General features: G+C 25.8%; 2 long non-coding RNA genes across 3 annotated transcripts; both read right to left on the bottom strand.

Annotated features, from left to right (window-relative positions):
* Positions 1–4,944: 4,944 nt before the first annotated feature.
* Positions 4,945–6,138, bottom strand: LOC133665937 (uncharacterized). The gene is made up of 2 exons (XR_009829409.1): positions 5,590–6,138; positions 4,945–5,450 (listed from the first exon to the last, which is right to left on the bottom strand). It is a non-coding gene; the product is annotated as an uncharacterized LOC133665937 (long non-coding RNA).
* Positions 6,139–9,230: 3,092 nt separating this feature from the next.
* Positions 9,231–23,438, bottom strand: LOC133665936 (uncharacterized). Of its 2 annotated transcripts, none has more exons than XR_009829408.1 (2): positions 22,978–23,438; positions 9,231–10,513 (listed from the first exon to the last, which is right to left on the bottom strand). It is a non-coding gene; the product is annotated as an uncharacterized LOC133665936 (long non-coding RNA). The 2 variants fall into 2 exon arrangements; XR_009829407.1 differs by having other exon boundaries at positions 9,231–10,508.
* Positions 23,439–24,199: the final 761 nt, after the last annotated feature.

The raw sequence follows: 24,199 nt of genomic DNA, 5'->3' as shown, positions 1-24,199 counted from the left end.
AAATTTTATCAAAAATTTTTCAAAATCTACTTTTTTTATCGTATTTTTTCTTTCATTATCATAAATCATTATTGAATTGTGAATCTTTATGTAAATTTATTCTCTAAGGAATTAAAATAGAGTCTATTAATTTTTCTTTCTATTAATTATTATAATGAATAGACTATGAATGTTTAAAAAAAAAATATTTAAAATACATTCAAAACTACATTCAAAATAAATACTTAAGTAAATATATCGAAATAAATATTTTTATTATAATAATTTCTTTTATAATTTTTTATTATAATAATTTATATTATAATAATTATTTATAGTAAAATATTAATATCAAAATATACAATATTTATATTTTATATTAATATATAATAAATGGAGCAAATTTTTATATAAATTTAATTTTTTATATGTTTATAAAAATGCGATTAAAATGCAACAAATATAAAATGTTGATACATTCTTGGAATATTTTTTAAAGATATCTATAATTCTAATGGTTAAAAAAAAATTAATATATACAAAAATTAAAGATTATTTATTAAATTATAACCAAATGAAATTTACCTAAATAAAATAAGATAAAAACAAAATAAAAGAATTCTATTATTTTATTCTACCTCTGTTATTTTGTCTCGTTCGATTTACATAATTTCAAACAACATTACATAAATTTTCCATGAATAAATCTATACCCCAATCGTCACATTATCTAATTATCATTTCTCCTCATATATATATATTATAATCATTATATAAATAATAATTTCGATTTATATTTTAATTTTAAAAATTATTATTAATAACTAGGAAGCGATCGTGTGCTAATTTATTTTTCCCTGCCTCGATGTCTCGATCCTGCATCGATTAATCCCTCTTAATTAATTTCGTCTACTGTTGGTGTGTCGGTCAACGATTCGGCTTTCGATCCCGGCTTGCGTGGCTACGTTGGATCCGTGGTTTTGTGGAGCAGTCTGTGTAACAACCGGTGCAACCGCGAGTGCACTTTCTTCTCCCAGTTGCTGGTGCCGCTGCACCAGTCCTGGGCACGTGTGTATACGTGGATTCGGTGGTTTTAGCAGCCACGCGTTACACGCTCTCACAAAATTTCACCGTTTCTCGCTATCACTGGCTAGCACACGACTGCGACACGATATTTGTGTGTGCGCTATACGCGCTCATATATGCGTGTGACCACTCGGTGTCGGTCACCTTAACTTGATTTGAAACGTATCGATTATATATGCCAAAAATATATCACGGTTTGTCAGTGTGCGGAGAAAGTCGTCTTACGATTCTTTTATAAGAGAGAAGAAAAGAGTGGATGAGAAGGAAAAAAGAGACGCGTGATAGAATTTTCCTTCCAGGAGAAAACTCGTCGCAAAATGACACAAGGAATAAGGAAATGAGAATTCATAACAATAATCAGATCGTCAGAAATTTTATATTTCGTACATTATACTTTATATATTATATAATATTGTATAATATTATATAATATACGAGTACGTTGAAATAATTAATCCCGAAATGATTAACTCTCTCTTATATTAAAATTATTTTTCATTCAACTGTGTATTTTTATTATTCAAATATTTTTTAATGCAAAGAAAATATAAAATAATTATCATAGATATATTTGATTTCTCATTTTAATTTTATGCGAATATTTTTCTGAAAATATTAAAAAACTCTTTGTAGTTAAAAATTATTCAAAATATAAATATTCGAAATATCGTAAATATATAAAGATTAAATCTTCAATAATTTTGTTTAATCAATTAAATTATTTGAATTGAAATGACTCAATAATATTGAATTTATTCCAAAGTTTTGTTAGATTATTTAACTAATTTGAATTTAAATTTTTTGATGAACAAAGTTTAGAAATAAAATTGCTTGATTCGTAATTATGAATCTGATTTTGAAAAGATATCTTATGAGAAATGAACCAAAAATATTAAATTTGATGAAAAATTAAATATTACAATATTCAAATGAAAAAAAATAATATTTATATTAAACTATAAAAATGGAAATATAATAATATATAATATCACAAAACATATAACAGTATAATAATAAATTTAAATTATTTTTAAATAAAAGAAGCTTTTTCGATTTATCATTTATCATATTTTTATCTTATCAATAAAAAATTTTCACTTATTTAAAATTCGACATAACATAATGTAACGTTAGAAAATTTTTATTATTTTTAAAAATAAAAATCTAAAATGGAATAGTTAAGGATAATGTTGCATAACTTTGATATGCAAAATAAAAATTACTCTCGTGATCTTTTTCGACAGTTTCGAAACTATCTTTTTCGATAGATCCGATTTTTTTAAAATAAAAGAAAGGTTTTGATGACGAATTGAAATACATATTGTATGTTATTCAATTTGTTAGAAAATTCGTAAATAAAATATATCAATTGGATAATTGCAACTAATTTAAAAAAATTTAAATGATGTAAAAATTATTTAAAAATAATTGAGCATAATAAAGCTTAATCTCAAATTCATATTTCATAGAAAAAAGTAATTAATAGATAACAATATAAGCATAAAAAATCTTATCGAATTATTCCATTTATTAATCTATACTCTATTCGTAAATTTAATAATAAAAGTTTATTTAATTCATTCTCAAAAAAATTTATACATTAAAAAAGAAGAATGTAATAAAGATATCTTAATCTATAAAAATCTTTTTTATAAATATTTTAGTAAATTATATATTCTTTTCTTATTATTCTATTCTTTAGTTTATTTTACTTTTTATTAATCGTGTAGAAGTTAATTTTTTCTAAAATGTAGAATACTATTCCATAATCCAGCATCACTGAATGTCATAAACTATTTAACACTAAATTTTATTAAATTTTGTAATAATTTCACGAATGATAAAATAAATTATAACTAATTTTTTTATTAATATAAATAAAATAAATAGCAAATTCAATTTTAAAAGATATAAAGAATCAATAACATTTAAATACATTACATTATATTACAAAAGTATATTATTTTCTTTAGTTATAGTTCTTTCAAAATATTCGTTAACATTATTTTTCTCATAAAAAATTCAATATTATATTTATATAATATAATCTTCTATTACATAATATATTATAATATAATTTATTATATTGCAGGAATATTGCATACTTATTTTAATTCTGAAAATATACATAAAAAAATTTTTAACTGAGAAACATAATTTTATTAAAAAATATTTTCAAAAATATTCAAATTTGCCTTAGAATGACCGTTGATTATCTATATTATTAGATTAATTCCTTACAAATATTATCGGATAACATAAATAATAAAAAGTTAAATTAATGTTCAGAAATAATTAAAATAAAAATAAGAAATTTTCCAAATATTCCAAATATTTCTTAAAAAACATTCAATATATCTTTGATCATTCTAATGAAATAATTAAATAAATATATAATAATAAATATAACTATTAAAACTATTAAAATTTTTTTAAACATTTATTTCTATTCAAAGATCCTTTTCTTTTTATATATCCACATGATCCTTCAGGGAGAAGATTCCAAATATCTCAGGTGCAAGGCGTTTCGAGTGAAAACAGATTCTCCGTTGACTCGTGTTCGATGACAATTGACGCGTGTGAGGCGCATATTTCGGCGTAGCACATCCGTGACCGGTGGATTTGGTCGGTCCCTAGGCCACCTGTTCTCGCGTTCAGATGCCGTGCCACAAAATAAAGCGAAAGAAGCGCGACAATGTGGCATGTGCGGGATTAGTGGACGACGTTTGGCATATAGATGGTGGATACACGATGTCGGTGGCGGTGGCGGTGGCGACTCGTTACCTATAAGCCAGTCATAATAATCGCCGGCACCTGTCTCGCCAACCCAGCCATCTGAGATCAAAACTGATGCAGCCGTTGAAGAAGTCGACTGAGTAACCGGTGGCGGCGCTTTAGCTATAGAAGGGGAAGGTTGGAGGAAAGTGAACGAGTGGAAGACTAAAAAAAAAGAAAAAGAAAATAGAAAAACAAAACTAAGAAGAAGGAGATGAGGAGCGAGAGGAGAGATCGGTTTAAGAAGGAAGGTGAGCAGTAAAACAGGCTGAATCGGAGGAGAGACACGAGGGCAACTCTGGTGGGGTAACCAAGCTGGAGAAGATGCTGCGTAGGGTGGGAGTATAGGTCGAGAGGGAGAAAGAAAGCGAAAAAAATGGACGAAAAAAAATCTCGATGAAAAGGAGAATAACAAAGATAACGACGAAGGTGAAACGGAGCAGAGTGACAGAGAGGGAAAAGAAGGGAGGATCTGCACACTAGCGTTCACGGAAGTGGAAGAAGGATAGCGCGAGAGCAGCGAGGAAGGGGAAAAGGAGAACGAAAAGAGAGGCAAGAGACTCGTGAATAGAGCGAGAATGGAGAGAGACGGAATGGAGACGGAAAGAGAGGAGATCGGTGAGGAAGAGGAAGAGTACCGGTGTGAAGGAGCGTGCGCGTGCCACTGTTATACCGACACCTGCCACAAAACTTGGCTCTACTTTTTGGCGCACATGCACCCACCACACCTTCCTAACCTTCCCCTCCATACTTCCTCTCTTTCCTACCATCGGGAACGGCCTACTATAGCCGCCAGTTTGCATATCGGAACCTTTCGTTTGGTAGCGGCCAAACGATATTCAGAACATCTTATTGCGAGACAGGTTTTTGCGAGTAGGGGATTAAATTCCGCGGTTTTAACGAATGCTACTGATGCTTACCACTGAAAGTGAGAAGAGTATATGGTTTCTTTATCAAGTTTATGCGGTGGTTTGGTATACGATTATTTGGTAGGTGGAATAACAAGAGATTCGTATAGGATTGGTTTTGGGATTGTTCAGGGATAATTCGCGGTTTTCACGCATTTGTGCATGTTGGGCCATTTATGTGATTAAAAATTAGCCATTTAAAGATTAAATTATAGAGAAATGAAAAATTTTATTTTTTATTTTTTATTTTTACATTTTTATTTTTGTGAAAAAATAAAAGAATAATGATAGAAGAAAGCATTTCTTATGGATTTGAAAAATAAACATTGAGCGAATTATATCAATTACTTCTTTCACAATTTTCGTAATTTTTATTTTGTTAATATTATAAAAATGAATTTAATTGATCATACAATTTTCTTGAAATTTAATAACAATATAACAATAATATTTTATAAGTAAAATCATAATTATAACGATCAATAAATCATTTTGTGCTATAAGTTACCAGCATATATTATAGATCTGATACTGAAAATAAAATGCGAATTCAATTGGGTCAAATGGTTCTCCCGTTCTCCACAACTCTTACGAAATATTAATAATCGACAAATTTAATCATTAACAATTTCCGTCTATTCGAAATAATTGAAATTCTTCAAACGTTCAATATTTTAATTTATAAATTCCCATGCATTACACCTAAAAATTGCGAATAATCAAAAACAAAATTCAAGAATTACTCGATAATTCAATTTCGGACGCACGTCCATTCACCCTCTTATTACTCAGTAAATAAACTTTACGCCCGTAGAGACATTCACGATTTACAAACACCCACCATAAGCAAACCATAACGGAAGAATCGTCATTACTCCCTCGTAACACGCCCTTATAATTCTCTCTACCTTGATCGTCCCAACCCTGTCTCCCGAAAATCGAGCAAAACAACGCGACCTCGTAAGACACGCGACGACCTGACAGAAGAGCTCTCTTTACAGCAGCGGCGTCGACTGGTTCGGCTGTGGCGGGCGGAAATTTCAATTAACTTTATGGAGGCCGCGATGTAAATTGCGTAGGGGTCAACGCGTGTCGGTAGGGGCCAGAGAGTAGGAGCAAGGGTGCTGCCGTTCCTGCCACTGCTGCCATTACTACCGCTCTTCTGAATAGCGGGGGTGGTAGTCGTGACGAGTGGTAGTGGTGGCAGAAGGTTGATGGTGGTGGCGACGTTGGTGGTGGTGGTAGCGGTGGCGAGTTCAGGGGTGGTTAGAGATGTAGGCACGGTCCACGGCCCCGTGGGCATAGGGTGCGGGCAGAGGGTCGCTGGTTGGATAGGTATTGATCAGCCAGGCGGCCAACAAGACGCCTTTGCAGGATACCTACTATACCTTCTACACCACCGTCAGCCAACGTAGCCCACCGTACACATTGCGGGGATTCCGTGTCACGTACACTAGCTAACACCAGCGAAAGCATCACCTATACCGACGATGGGTTAGCATAAACCTAGCCCCACCACCCGTGACATCACCCACACCGGCTCTCTTTTTCTCGTTGGTGGCACGTGAAGTTTCGAGAGAGAGGTGGAAAGAAAGAAAGCAAAGCAGAAGAGGGCTGAACACGGACGAGAGCATAATAAGGGAGGGTTGCGAAAGAGAGAAAGAGAAGATTTTCACGATGCTACTAGCCAGGCGGCCAACAAGACGCTTTTGCAGAGGGACGCTGTTATCATACATAGATATAACATACATGTATTATATACGAAAACACTCATACACGTACACGTGAAAGAGTCGCGCCACGTTTCACGCAAACGCCAACGTCGGCCGAGATCGAATATACACTACCACAATTTGACATCATATACCTAGCAGTGGGATCAGTCGACATAAACTACCACCATTCTGTCCATGAGAGACCACCTATAGAACGCGTCTTTCCGCCGTGCTTCTGAGAAGACCACCGAATCGAAGTGAGACCGAGAAATTCAAGCAATGAAAAAAGAGAGATGTATAAAGAAAAAAGGAAGAAAACAGTGGGACGGAAAAATTTCAGGATACCATCCGGTTACTACGAGGCCTTTGCTAGGCTGTTGAGTTGTGATATATATATCAATGCCACTAGGCATTGCAACATAATATATATATTATCGTTGTCTACGTGTCATGATGTACTCGGGATCATTTGATTATACTATGACCAGTGTTAGTTTGAATAGCAAGTTCTCTTCGTTCACACGTACAGGAAAGCCTTTTACGCGCAAAATAAATAAAAAAGAACGAAAGGAGATGAATAAGCAGAGAGTGACAGGATTATAGGGTAACAGAAAGAAAGAAAGAAATCGTAGCAACGAGAGGTAGTCGAAACATTTCTCCGTCGATGCTTTCTATACATATACTATTCCACTACTACTATCAATATTACTACTATAATCAATCGTGAGAGAGCATCGTCGCAGCTGGCATTGCCTAGTGTACGAAGCTTTAGTAGAGACGAAGAAAGGATGGAGAGATGGATGAGCGAAAAAGTCGAGTTCCAGGAGAAACAATGTGATAGAAAGAAAGAAACAGACAGACGGAAAGAGAGAGAGAGAGAGAGAGAGAGAGAAATATATAAACAAAGAGAGAGATAGGAAAGTAGAGAGAACGCGACGCGTTGACACTACCAAGCACTCAAGCGAGAGGTCTTTGCAGGATACCTGCTACGTCTAACACTACCACCATTACATATTGGTATCAACATAGGACCAACACTGATTCAAGATTCGTGCAGCATCTTCTCTGTTCATATTAACGACGAGCAGGATGGAGATAAAATGGAAAAGAGAAAGATGGAAACGTAGATAGAGATAGGAAGATGAAGTTTATACGGTTGAACAAGGAGAGGGAATGAGAAAGACGTACCGAATGGAGAATGAAAGAGGAGAGAGAGATAGAAGCAGGGAGTTCACGTCGACGCCACTGGCGCGACATAGTGCCCCCGATTGCGATATATATTCACCCTCTCTAACCAACCCTATACTTCTGCCACCCACACGCTTCGATCTCGCCTACTCTCTTCCTCTCTTTCTCTTTCTGCCTCTCGTCCTAGCTTTCTCTTCGTCAAATCCCATCCCAGGTCGATTCTCTGGCATTCTAACCATCCTTCCTACCCTTTCGCTTCTCCGTTTCCATCTACTAGAAACTCAACCCCGCCACGCATCACCTTGTCTCTCTCTTCACCGCCACTGCGCTTTTGCCTCCATTCCGCAATGCTCGGTCTTAGGGTTGCTGGCGCTGCTCTGACGGGGTGGCTGGTTGCCGCTGGACGACTCTCGCCATCCTCCGTCCACAAAAAATCTCTATGTATGGATATATAATAAAAAGAAAGAAAGAGAGCGAGAGAGCTCGAAATCCTACCTCTGCGAACCGTTTCTTTTTCTTTCTTTTCTTTTCAACGTATTATTGAAGCTGTAAAGAAAATTTCCTATTGAAATTTTTCTAATTTCATCACGTTACCGACATCACGTTATCGTTGCGTGTACCATCGATGATATTGTTTGAATAACAAAGAATTTTGTTTAATAAATTTTTTTAAATAAATTATTTTTTATGAATTTCTATAAAAATATGAAGTATATAATTAAAAGAATAAGTGACAAATTTAAGATATTATATCCATTATATTCATAATATAAACAATTGTACATAATATTTTTACTGTATTAATTTTCACTGTACCTTTATTAAATTCACGATTTAAAGAAATATTTTAATTAAATCGTAGATTAATAATAATAGGTTTAATGTGAAGATGTTTTCTTGGATAATAGATTCTAACCGAAAATAAATTCTGTCGCATAGTGCTTTCTCACGTACCATTCCAACTACTAACACTATTTAAAATTATCATATATTTGGAGACATGGTATCGTAGTGTATTTTGTTCAAATGAATGATTTTTCGTTATCTATTTATCTTATTTCTTTTCGATAATCGATATTTTAAGTTACAAAATGAACATTATTGAAAATTGTATAAATACTAAAATTTCAAAATTAATAAGACGTCTTTATAATAGCAACAGAAGATAAAGGAATGAACAATGAAATGACAGAAAAAAGAAAGGACGCTTAGGAAATAACATAATAATCTCTTTTAATACTGTATTCATATAAATAAAAATAAATTTTCATTTAATAAAATTTAATTTAATTATAAATTAATTTTAAAAATATATTAATTTCGGAAGTTTCAAAATTTATATGTCATGTTTAAAAATTCAAAGTTTATAAAATATATTTATGCTTAAAAATTAATTAATATATTTTTTGAATTTCTTATTGTAAATAAAAAATTAATTTAATTTCATTAGAAAAAAGATTATTATAGATTAAATTTGACGAATATAAATGTAAATTTATATCAAAATTTTAAAATTCATAAATCACTTAATGTATATTCATTAATTTTAAATTAATTTACATATGTATGAAAAAATTAATTTCCTTATGACATTATATAATTTTATTTGTTCTTATCTTTAATATAATTTTTTATTCTTTTTAAGTATAAAGTAATGTTATAAATGTTGTATTTTCTTTTTATATAAATTTTCATTAAAAAAATTAACACATACAATACTTATATTTTAAGTCCATATTCACAATAAATATAAAATAAATTTTATTATTAATATTATTTATAAATTGTCTCGTAATAACATTGATTTATAATTAAAAATTAATATATCCAATAATTTTGTATATATAATTGTATATATAATTTTTTATTTATTTGAAATAAATATCAAAATATCAATTTAATTGATCTATAATAAAAAAGATTAAATATAACAAATAATATATATATTTGAATATATATTAAATTTTCAAATTCTTTAACTTATCTAATGTATGAATATACTGAAAAATTAATACGTCTATAATTTTTTTCAGTATAAAATATAAAATATTTTAATTTAATTTAATCATTACAAAAATTCAAAAAAAAAAAAAAAAAAAATAAACATGATAATAATTTGTAATTTATGATATATAATTATTTGTATTTGTATTAGATAGTTTTTAATATCTCTTGTGTAATTTTCGTAAATACACAAATTAGTTTATTATATAATGTACACAAAATACATCATAAATTGGGAATTATTATTATCATACGTATTTATATAGTTTGTGCTTATTAAACAAATCCTTCATTTTCGTTATAATTTTCTCGTTTCAAATAAACGTTATTAAATTGTAATTTCGGAAAAAATAGAACAGTTTTTTGACATTCTATTTTTACTTCGATTTACTGAAAAATTGATTTAACTATTTCTTCAATTTTTCATCAAACGATCGCCAAATATCGTTGAATAACCATCTTTTGCAGATATCTATATATTTATCAACGTCTCTTGAGTGAATTCAGTAATTGGATATCCGGATATCCGTCATTCTAGATACCAAAACGGATGATCTATTCTTCTCCTTCTTACCCGTTGTTCATCCTTCTATTGATCTTTCTTTATTATTTCACGTTCTTAAAGACACATGGATAAAACAGCAGCAATTGGTGGGTTTCACCTGCCGTCCTCGCACGTTCTATAATCGTGTTCACGCGCCTATACTGCCAACAGACGGATGCATCGTTACCTGTATGTCCACGTGCCTTTGTCGAGTATCGTTCTCTCTCCGAGTATCGATGGTATATACTCGCCATGCCGCAATTCGGGCACACCTTCTTTTGACTCGTCCAAGCCGCCTGTTGCGAGCACCTGTACTGCGCAAGATGTCCAGAATGTGATCAAGCGTTTAAGAGAGCATCATAATTAAAAAATTTATTTAGTTGTAAATTTATTTATTTAGCAACAATTATTTGACAATGATTTTAATTTTTTCAAGACTAATGGAACAATATATAGAAATATGTCTATTTTATTTATATATAATAAAATATTTTCTAAAAAAATATTTTTACAAGAATTGTACAGATAAACGGATACATTATACGGTATTTTAGTTTTTCTATAGACGATGGTTTTTCTATAATAAAAATTACATAAAGATCAATTTTAATTTTTTAAGAATTGTATAATTTCTATTGTACCAATTCATGCATTTCATTATTTCCTAAAAAATATTACTACTTATTACTATTTATATTAAAAAGTCATTAATTTAGGAGATATTTGTAATTTGAAATTTATAAAACTTATATGAACTGTAAGAAACAAATGACATTTTACTATTATTATTATACTCTATTATTTAGTTTATATTCTTCTTGTTTATTGTAATATTGTATTGTTGTAATTTAAAATTTTTTTTCTATTTCTTTTTAAAAAATTATGTTTAGAATGCAAAAAAATTTTGCATTGATTTCATTTTTAATTAATTCTTTTGATTAATTTCGGTTTATTATATATATTATTATATTTTATATTTTATTTAAAAAATTTTATTCAAAAAATTTTTTTTAATTTTTTAATTTCTTAAATAAATTTTTTATTTTTAATGAAACTCTGTAAACATGTAAAGCATAATGAATATATGGAGCAATTTTTTGCTACCGGAATATTATTTTAAGAAATGAAATCGAATTTAGTCATTTAAAGTTTTTGTGTGTTTTTAATTTTTTTAAATATAATTCTATAATACGAAATAGAGAAAAATTTCAAGATATAAAATGTTTTATATCTTGAAATTATAAAATTTGATATTTCATTATGTTAATGTAAAAAACATCCAAACAAAATTACATTTTATAAAATATGATAAAATGTTAAAATTTATGGTTGATTTTAACAAAGAGAATCCTATTAACAAAAAAATTATTCCATACAATTAATTTTGCTCTACATATATAACTTTCATTAAATTTTCATTAAAATCAAGATTTTTAAATTAGATATTTTTTTCTTTTTCATAAACCATTGTAAATATTCTTATGCTAAAAACTATGTACTTGGTTTATTATTTTTTTAAAATGTTTTTTCATATATTACAAAATTCATGTTAAAATTTTATTACGCATAAAAGTATTTGGTATTTATTAATATGTATAAATGATGTTGGGAAATATCTGTATCAATCAAAATAACAATTAAGAGAATATTGTTTCTACCTATCGAAATTAATATTTTATTAATATTAGTATAATTTATTAATATTATAATAATATACATATATTATTATAATATTAATATATTTATTAATAAAATATTTTCATATATTTTTTATTATATATATATCATATAATTTTTTAAATATCTTTTACTTTTTAAATAAATAATAAATTAAACTAATAACAAAAAATATGTTATCATTTTAAATAAATAAAAATTTTCATTCAAAAATTATTAGTGTTATGTATAATCGTGAAAATATCTTGCTTAATCTTGAAATATATCGCTAATTCAAAAAGATTGAAGAATATTGATAAAAATTTTAAATTTTGTTAAATATTAAATGAAAGAATCGTGTTGAAAACTTTTATAAGAATTATTTTAGAATGTTAATGATATATTGAAGTTTTAAGATTTTCATCGTAAAATTAAATTGTTATGTATATATCTTTTGAATATAAATTGTATTATTTATAGGAAAATTTTAGGAAAATATAGTATTTTTTTTGGAATATTTTATTAAAATATTTAAAATATTAAAATATTTATAATATTCTTAATATTTTATAAAATTTTTAGCATTCATACTTATATTGAAATTGGTTATTGATATTAATTGTAATATTTTTATAAACTTTCAGACAATACTAGACTACATTCAGGTTTAATGTATTTTTGTATATTGAAATCATGTTATTTAGACAATAAATTCATTGATATATTTTTAATTAAAAATACAATTAGATTTTAAAATAATAATTAGATGAGTTTTATATTTGCTATTATATCATGAATAATAAAAAGATTTTGATATATCTGATTTATTTAATCAAGTGATCTAGATATATCTAATATAATCATAATTATTTAAGTATGTAAGTATAAAATTAACAAATATTTTAGAAAAATTGTAACGTTTATAATTTTATTGAAAGTCATATAAATTAAGTAATTCATCATATCTCAAATATAGTAAATATAGTTGTAACTATTATTAAATCGATACAGATACATAAAATAGTGAAATTCTTAAAAAAATTTCAATCCATATGATTTCATTGAATACTTATAAATGTTATTTATTTAATTATGATCTAATAATTTAATATATCTCGATAATGTAAATAAGTTATAATTATTGCACACACATAGAGTGACTGAATTCTTAGTAAAATCTTTAAGATTTATAAATTTGTTAAAAATAATATTAATCAAATCCAATATATCTTAATTATCGTGGAATAAATATATGTGATTATTATTAGATATTTATTATAGTTTAAAAAAGAAAAAAAATTGAGTGATGATTATAATTAAATGTAACATGTTTATGAGTTATAATTGTGAATTTCATTAATGAAATTTTTACTATGAATCAATGTGATTTAATACAAATTGAAATATATTTAATATATATTCAGTTCAATTATATCGAGTTAAAATATAGAATATTATCTGCGAATTTTATATTTTTATGAATTAATTGTGAATTGATTCTAATATGTCTCAATATTGTACACAAGAATATTATTTTATTATCATTATTATTTTTTTCTTTACTTTTTTTATGTTTTTATATTTAAGAATAAACTTTTTATAATTTATTGTATTTATTCTTGTTTTTCAAAGTTAAAATAATTTCACACCACATTTATAACGAGAACTTATATTCAAATATAATAAATGAATTCCAATATTTAAACAAATTTCTATTTTCTTGAATATTTTATTGAATATGAAAAAAAAAATCTTATATATTTTTTCGTAATAAATGGTTTGGTATACTTATATATAGCAAATGTTATAGCAATGAACTAAGCCAAAACTGCATCGAAGCGAAAGAACACGTGGAACATTTTCCAAAATAAAGACAAAGATAAATAGGTACTTATCAGTACTTGATGATAACCTTTCGTTTTCAAATATTTAGATGAGCGATTTATCTTGCATTGAATGAGGAAACAGGTCACTTTATTGGATTTAATTTTTTTGAAATTCAAACAATCCAAAAGTTTTAATGTAAAATCAAATCAAGAATTGATTTAAGAATTTATTCATTACATTCTATTATTTTCAAAAATATATGAACATGTTTATTACTTTCGATTAGAGAGAAATATTATTATATTAAATTTATAGAATATAAAAAAATTAAAGAAAGTAAAAATGTAGCAAATAAATCATTAATCACTCGTTGTAATATACATAATCACTTTTATTGAATACAAAATTTCATAAAATAAACAATATTTGTCATAAAGGAATTGAACTAATTAAGACGTGATATGTGAAGTGAACATTTTAAATTATAAGAAAACTTAATTATATATGCCATAGAATTCAAGTGAAATAGGTTAATTTAATATAGTTAATCAGGAAACAAATTATGAAACATTATAAAATTAATAAAATAAATACAAAATTAATTAGTTTTTTTATTTCAAATTGTTTGAATTATTCATTATAAAATGAATAATAATTAAAAAAAATCTGTTAATTGTAAATCAAATATTATAAAATTAAAACAAAAGTTGAAATTTAAATAAATAAAAATTAAATATAGACTTTATATTGATTAAAATTTGAATTTTCAACTAAGAAATGGACAATAATTGCCTGAGAAACTGAACTTTTATATTATAAATTTTCATATCATTTCTAAATAATAGATCTATATCAAATTATATCTTCTTTCTTTCGGATTATCGCAATCATTTATTCCAAACATTCTATTTTACCTTCATATCTTCGAACTTATAATTCACAACTAATAACTGGTCTATCTTTGATCGAAAACTTCGGTACGCTATCATCTATAGAAGTCAACGAAATCCCAACCGTGAAACTCGAGCAAACCGAGAATATTTATCAGAATATCCCAGAAAAAAGGGGGCCTCTTGAGGCCACGCCTGTTATCAGCCAGGTCAGGCCTCGTCTTTTTCTTTGGAAAAGCTCGTGGAGAACGGAGGAGAATCACGGGCCATTGATGGGAGAGAGTGAACCGAGTGAGGATTGCAGAGAAGGAGAAAGAGACTCTGGAGAGTAAGCGAGCGTAAGAGTGAGAGAAATGCTTCGTGAACCGAGTGAATGACTGCGAGTGAGAGAAATAGGTATGTTGACAGACAGCAGAGAACCAGAATAAGAGAGATAGAGAGAGAAATAGAGATAGATAGATAGATAGATAGATAGATAGATAGATAGATAGATAGATAGACAGAAAGAGAGAGAAAGAGAAAGAGAGATAGATAGATAGATAGAGAGAGAGAGAGAGGGATGCTAGTACAAGCTGCGAGAGAAACATATAAAAGGAGAGAACAAGAGAGAGGAAAGTAGAAGTAGTGAGTGAGAGATGGATATAGGGCCAGAGAGGCAGAGAACAAGAGAGAGACAGGCGAGGTCCGCCGCAAAATACAAGTTGGTAGGATATCGACCAGCCGGAAGTCTGAGTAGTTGTTGCCATGGAGACGCTCAAGTCAATTTGACCTGGGCCAACAGTCACCGGCATACTGATGCACGATATGCCATCCCATTATTCATATGGTTTTTACACAGTGGAACATATTTCGTGGACCGATAGATCCAGCACCGCGGTGAACACTACTTCACGGGATACTCTCTGGACAGAATCGCATCAGCGCCATAATGTTCGAATCATTCCTTTCGCAGAATTTTTTCCATTCATTTTCAACTCTATTGACCTGGTACTCCTTTTCTGGTTATTTATAAAATTTTTTTCCTTTTTTTTATTACGTTTTATCATGATATTTTTTCAATAGGATTGAAAGGATGGAAGTTAAGGAGCATAGTCGATATTGGGATGAAATTGTGAATTGGAATTAATCTGATGATGTTACCGTGAAACTATATATTGAGAATAATTGCGATCCCTTTGGTGATTGTTTTTGGGATTATTGATTGGGTTCATGGAACGAAGAAAGTAATTTAGATGAAATAAATGAGAGATCATTGGTCGAATGATAAAGGAGGGGAAAGTTTTAATAGAAGTTGATTTCTAAGAAAAGAAATACAGGATTTTTTGCTAGTTTTAGGATCTTAGCAAAGAATATTACTGATATTGATGTTGTATAAAATTATTTTTATATTTCTACAATGAAATTATTCCTAGATTTTTCGATATATACATTACATATGTTACATAATACTTAAATTAATCATTAAATACGAATAATTTACAATTATAAAATAATATATTTTATTAAAAAAATTTTCTTATCCCCAAAAAAATTTATTCTTAAAAGAACTAATAAATTATTATTAATCCTTAAAGTATATTATTGTGTAGTAGAATTTCAATCAACGAAAAACAATTAACAAAATTGTACTCGATTGATTAATCGTAAACTTAATTAAGGTAAGAAATAATTGATAATTATTCTATCTAAAGGACGGAATAATCAAAACGAAGAAAACACGAGAACAGTTCTCCGAGGGAAACAAGTTTGCAAAAGAGCTGCGTGAAACAGGATTACTCTCGGGCTTCTCCAACTATGCAGACTCGCGCGACACGCAAGTTCCTGCTGCGCGTCGTAAGATGCTAACTTTGAAGACGCGTGCGAGGGAGGATGACTGATTGTGTAGACTGTCGAAATTCGGTTGTAGAGTCGAAAACGTCTCTTTTCTTTTCATTTCATCTTGGAAATAGTCTCATAACCCGATGTCAGGACGCATGTCCCAAAAATAGTTAGATTCCTCGGTATTTGTATTACATTTTTCGTTTTTCAACGTCTGGTCTGTAATTGGTGCGTCCTCGGAGGGTAGAAAGTTTTTGAGAAATATTCTCTTTCATCCATATGTCGCACCATCACAAGGAAAAGAATTGTCGAATACTTTGTATTCCTCGTGATATTTCATTATCATCATTGGTTCTATAAATTCCACAAGTTAGTGAAAATTTTGATAATGAAAATGACTACGTTTTGCTCGAAATCATAGAAATAAATTGAAAATGGAAGAAATAAAAAATTTTTTAAAACGTTTTTTTGAAAAGTTGAAGATAATCGCATTAAATCTCTTTGGAGCTGCAATTTCTTAAGATGTTAATTTTTAAGTTTATAGATTACTAGAGTAGTTTTGGCATTTCGATCGATATAGGAAACCGAACTAGTCGCCATGATGACCTGATTACTCCGTATTCGCAAGTTGTTCGTGCTATTGTTTTTAATTTATTGATTTTCTTTTTTACTTTTTTGAGATTTATTTTTTGTTTGATTCAAGCATATATATCAAAAAGTTATATTTCAAAATTTTTTTTTCACTTTAATAAATTTGTCTTTAAGGAGAGATTTATTTTAAGATTATAAAATATGAACGCGTTTAATATATAACGAGTGGCGTTTAATATATAATGAATGTATTAAAATTCAAATATGATAGAAAATAATTTATTAACTAAAAACAATGTATTGCTTATTAAAATAAATTTAATATTTATATTATTTATTGTTACATAAATTTATACTATTACAAAATATTAATACAAATATATTTACATTGATTTTAAAAGTGAAAACAAATAAAATTTGATAAAAATATTAGCTAAGAAACAATTTATTATATTATAAATAAATTTTCAATTCAAGTTTGCATTAATTAAAGCGAAAATAATACACTAGTGAAATAAAAATAAATTTTTATCCAATTTTCGTTTCATTTCATTTAACACAAATTTAGATTACTTATTACTTGATTATTTATATATTATTTATTATATATTTATTACAATTAAATATAAAATATACATAATAAAATATATAATAAAATTATTCGAATTTTATTCATAATATCCATAAAAAATGGATTATATCGATACCGCTATTATTATTATATTATATCTAAAAGTATAATACAGATAGTGATATGTTTATAATATATTATGGAAAAATAATTATTTACAAAATAATGAATCATTTTCATAATTTTGTATATCCAAATAGAATTTATTCATTTAAAATTTTGAATGGATTTCGCATTTTAAGCAAATTTTTTAATCAATAATCAAATGTTAAGATGTTATATCTAAAATATCTTAGATTTTGATATCTTGATTTTTTCCAGCGAAAAATAATTTTCATATTTAAATTTTTCATATGAAAATTAATAAATAATATTAAAGAGAGTATATTATAATATTACTAGTTCTTTTATGAGTAAATACAGGTCATATGAAAATCATCTTTTTTTTTAAATGGAATGATATATTTTTTAATATAATAATATTTTTATGTATACAATATTTCATAAAAATTATTAATTTAGAAAATATTCTGATTTTTATAAAATTTATTGCATAAAAAATAAAGAACACACAAACTAATATTCCCTTATTCATGTTTTCATTTCTAAATTTAATATAAATATATTATAATAAATTTTACAAAATTAAAATTGAAATATCTATTAAATTACTAATTTTTATATAGGTTGACATATATGAATTATATAAAGATATACTTTTTTATAGCGATAATGTCGAGTTGTATTGAATCATACATTAAAAAATATATAATTCTATATTTAAAAAAACAAAGTTGATTTTCATATGAGTTTTATGCATTCATTCACAAAAGAATTAATAAAAAACAAGAATATACTTTTTTCAATTTTTATCTGACATTTTTTCTTATGAGTAATAGTACTGAGAAAATCAAATTATATAAAATGAAATGAATCATTTTTATTCCAAAATAAATGCCTATGAATGGCTATATTTTTAATAATTAATAAAAATAATTTTTTAAAGAAAAAAAAACAAACTAATCTTTTTTAAAATTGTTCGAGAAAATATTCTTGAAAACACATATCAAGAATAAAGTGATTGGGATTACATTTCTTAAAAAAAGTAAATTATCAAAAAATTGAAAGTCTAAAAGAAAATATAATCATACTATGCTATAAAACAAAATCATTTTATTAAGAAAAGCATTAAAGAAAGTTATAAAATTATTCTTATTCCTAATATAAAGAGAAATAGTTTGGAAAAACGTGCAATATTTATAATGAATATATAATGATACCATAATAGCAATTGCTTCGTTTGTCGAATAACAACGAATCGAAATGCGACTGTCTTTATTACTGTCTTATTACTATATATATTATTATTATTACTATATATTTGTCTAACTGTATGTTTTTATATTAAAAATAAAAATAATTTTGTAATTTTTTTTATGTATTCTTAGTAAAAAAATCTGTTCTATCGCATAACTTAAATTGTTTTTTAGATCGTTATTTTTTAATAAATTAAAAAATATTTGCAATGAGTTTTGATATATTTTTATTTTCACTTAAACATATTTATCCTAATATTATAATAGATATTATAATATTATTATAACATTATAAAATTTTATTCGAAGAGTTTATTTTGTATCAAGAGTAATTTAACATAATAAATTACCATTAGATTTAGATAAAAATAATTTTTCATTTATTATTGTTAATACAATAAATTTAGATTAGATTTTTAATAAAAACTAATTTTTCGAAAAATAGAAAATTGAAAAATTACAATTTTTAAAAATTTTTTTTCAAAACTACAGATTTTGGAAAAAAATTTGCAGATTTATATTCAACATATTATAATTTAAATAAAAAGTATCGATTGAAGGTTAGAAAATCAGATAATTGTTGAACAATGTAATTAGCTTATAATTTAAAATGAAATTTTACAAAACAATATGAAAAATTTCAAAAATAATATCTAATAAACAAAAAATAAATACATAAATAAATAGTATTAGAAATATATCATGCGTCAATAATGATTATGACGAATTTATAATTTATATATTGTTTGATTTGACGAAAAATGATGGATTTTTTCGAGACAAAAACGAAATTAACAACATTGCTAATCGACAATTTTCATTGATTGAAAGCGATACACATGGAATATCATAGCTCGATTCTAATTTATCTTGTCTTCAGATAGTAACTTTGCCAAGTTGAAGCGTTTTCATGGAAGAGTCTCCATTATTTCCCGCGGTGTAATTAGTTTCCAAAATTTGCGTAGAGGTGTCAAGCTGACGAAAGTAATTTATAATGTTTATTACATTGAATTAATTTGATGGATAAATTTCATAACACGGATAGGAATAGAAAATAAATGTACGTCTAAGTGAACACGTGTCCTGCTATCTTCAATGAATAAACTGTGACGAAAACTCTTAATTATAACTGCAAACACAAAAATTACGATTTAATGATCGTGAAATATAAAGCAACAGTAAAAGATTATCACGAAGTTAATATCGATATGAGAAATATTGAGAAAGTTTTATATTTAGATATGTGATTACGATTGCATTGAAAAAAATAATTAATAATTATAATACAACAAATTGTTTTCGATATTGTAACGAATCCAAATTCATGTTTATCGATGAATTTTAATAATTTTATATTCTTTTTTTATGAATTTTTTAATGTGTATTTTTATTGATTTTATTGTTTTATTATTAATACATGCAATTTTTTTCTTTTTATTTATAAATTAAGCATTAATTGTTCCAATGATTTTATTTTATTCTAATTACAATGTTATAATTTGCCAATATATAATAAAAAACTAATGATTAAATTAAGAAAAACAATATAACAAAAATAAATGATATAATAAAAATAATATGAAAGTTATTATATTTATTAGTTATTATTTTATTATATTCTGTAAAATAAGATCATTGAAAAATAATCTTATAAATTAGTTAAAGAAAATAAAACAATTCTTTCAATTAATTTGTATTTACATAGTTTTATAAATTCATACTTCTATAATTTTCATTCTAGTTTTCATAAAATGTTTTGATTATATTACATCAAACTTAGCTTACATATTACTATTTAATCAAGAAGAAAAAAAAGTTATTCTTAAAATTCTTAAACTTGCCATCGAAGCCGAATTTATTCACATTGAAGCTTTTTGAATACATTACATCTAAGTTGACTTTACAATGTCACGTGACTTATTACGTATCCACATATTCATTCTTTGTAAGTCCGATCTCCTTTGCTAATCAATATTTTAAAAATATTCTGATACTATGCTATTGTATTATTTTTAATTAATCTATTTATAGAAATTATTTCTTGCTACTTTTCCCATTAATAAATTATAATTAGTTTTATTCTTTACTACCTAATTTCAATAAAATGATGCATTTATTAACTAAATTTGATTTTTAATTTTATATTAAAAATATAATAAATAAATAATTAGCACAATTCAGTTTATATATTGTGTCAATAAGTAGAATTTGTTTAATTAAATTGCACTTACATAATGCATAAATATCTTTCAAATTGAATATAAAAAAATTTTTATTTATGATTTTATGATTATAAAATATAAAAATAAAAAATATAAAAAAGCTTAGATTAATTAAAACATAGGTTTTATTATTTTTCTGCATTTAGTTTAAAGGAATATACAATCATGGAAGTTTAAAAAAATTGGATGAAACTAAAATTTTTTTGTAAAAAGTTAAAATTTTTATAAGAAACATTCAGCAAAATCTTAATTTTATTTTTATATTTTTTTTATTAAAATTAAAATTATAAAATTATAATAATTATAATAAATTATAATAAAGTTATGCAATATTTTCAGTAAAATCTTGTGTCAAATAATAAAAATGAATGGAATAATAAAAAAAATTTTTATGACAATATAAACAAACAGATTTTCAAATTGTATACAATATTTTTAATTTTGAAAATAAATAAATAATAATTTATTAAGAATAACATTTTTTTTTTACTAATATATTATTAAAGAGATTGTTTTAAAAATCATTTCTTGAAATTCTATCATTCGCATATCTAGGCATATCTATTATATTCTGTTAATATATTTTAAGAATAAATAATAAAATATTGAATAATAAAATGAATGATAAAATAATTTCTTAAAATTGTTTCAATAAGCAAACATAAAAAGTTATATTAATAACAAGAAACTAAATATTCCCATTAGAAATATTATATTGGATCTTCTTATGGGACATAATTATGCACAATTATTCAATGTTATAACTTTATTATTTTTTCAAATTTCAAAAAATCCACCAAATTCAGTATTTTCCTTTTTCAAAACTTTAAAATAAAAAATAAAAAAAAATTTTCATTTTATCAAATTTCATTTAAATCAACAATATTGCATATCTTTTTAAAATGATTTCTAATCAAAATTTTTTCAAGTATTATATACAAACTTTAGATAGATCCATTTAATTCTTAAAAATGATATAGTTAATTGAACCATTTTGAACGAGAAACCAATCAATGAAAAAAAAAATAACAAAAAATCTTGTGATGAAAATAAATGTTTCAACAGTATCTGAAAAATAGTATAATAATATTTTATAAAATACATATAATTTATAATTATTATAAATTAACAATAATTAAATTAAATATTATTAGCATTAATTAACATATTAGATTAAGTCGTAACTACAATCGATGACTCTATAAAATTGCATAAAATATAAAAATATGAACAAAAATTTAAATTATAAAACAAAATATAATATATGTAATAAATGTAAAATTACATTTTATATTTCATTTTTATATTTATTGTTTTTTTATTGACATTTATTTATTTCATATTCATATATTATGATATGTTTAAATATATACATTTATTAGACATTTATTTTTAATAATTTTTGTTAATGTATTCGTCATTTGACATCATAAATAAAAATATTTACTACATTAATTGTGAGCACAATTTGATCTTAGAAAAAGAAAAAGGAATTGTCAGAATATGTACATCATATGTATAAATATTATGTTATTAAATGTTTAAGATTGATTAATAATTTTTAGCACTTATTTATTTTAATATAAGTATATTGTTATATTTTATAGAAATATTAGAATAATCCTTTCGTTATTTCACTCTAACATTAGTCATTTTATTAAAATTATTTCTTTTTTAATTTCTCTTATCACATATAGGAGAATGAATCACAGGTTATACATTCAAATATTACAAAAGAAATTCATAATTCGAAAAAATTTTGAAAAATATGTGATAATGTAACTAAAAAATAAAAATTGAATCAACAATAAATGCGTTAATTCTCACCTTCCGATCATTTCTTCGGCTCATGAAGAAGAATGCGCAAACTCGCGTGCGAAATCGTCGCCGATCGGACACGTTTTCCCCTGTACGGTCGTGCACCAGCACACGCGCGGTGCACGGAGTTATATTTGTGCGCAACTAGAATGCATGACACATAAGTTTGAAATAACTCTTAGAGCGAGTTCCATTAAACGAAGCACGTGACGAAGTGCTGTCAGCCTCGCGTAAAACCGAACGCTATTTTGATTCGCGAAAACTTTGCACCGGCACCAATATACAATATATATACCAAACATTGGTGTGTATTTGCGGGACAGTGCTATTTCAGTGGCAGTTCCTTGCGCGGAATCGTAGATATATTTGATCATGCGGTTCGATTAAACGTGGTTAGAGCTTTACACAAAACAGAGAAATAATTCAATGGGCAACATCATTTATTCCATCTTGCATTATTTCGAATGATATTCGTTTTTCTAGTTTGAACATTTCGATGATAATATTTGAATTTATGATTTTTAAAGGCTTTTTAATATTCAATTAATATTATTAAGATATTTGTATTGTGAGAAATATGTATGCAGAGTATTAATATATCTTTGAAGAATCTGTTTTCGAGACTAAAATATATATAAAAATTGATATATAAGAATATCAATTGAGATTTATTTATTAAATCGTATGTAATTGAAATTTGCATTGGAACGAAAATGAAATGAGATAACTCCATCTTCGCCATATTGTTATTTCGCTCTATCTTTGTCTCGTTTCACCTAATACGAACTTCAATTAAATAAATTTTAATGATTTATGATTTTTGTTAAGTTTTATGTTTATTTTTGATTTTTAAAATCGATCTTTCAAAGGTATTTTATAAATGTATTAATTTGTATATTATATTATTTATTTCGATATGTGTTTGATTTTTACTTATAACTTTTATAAATTATTTCAAAAGAATTTTTACATAGCTAAGTATTTTATTTTTGAAAAATAATCTATTTTCTAAACTTAGAAAGTGAAATTGATTAAAAATTTAGAAATTGATTAAATAGTTGAACATAAAACAATTTTATTATTAATCATTTATGTATATTATATAAATTAAAATATTATATATTATATATAAATTATAGTTCATAGATAGATAGAATTTTGAAATAAATCTTGATTTGAAAGGAAATTATTTAAAGATGAATAATAAAATTATTGATATAAATAAAAAAAC

The sequence above is a fragment of the Apis cerana genome, linkage group LG4 (genome assembly GCF_029169275.1).
Source record: "Apis cerana isolate GH-2021 linkage group LG4, AcerK_1.0, whole genome shotgun sequence".
In the NCBI taxonomy this organism is placed as follows: domain Eukaryota; kingdom Metazoa; phylum Arthropoda; class Insecta; order Hymenoptera; family Apidae; genus Apis; species Apis cerana.
The sequence above is the reverse complement of the archived record's forward strand: the minus strand, read 5'-3'. Positions and strand labels throughout refer to the sequence as shown.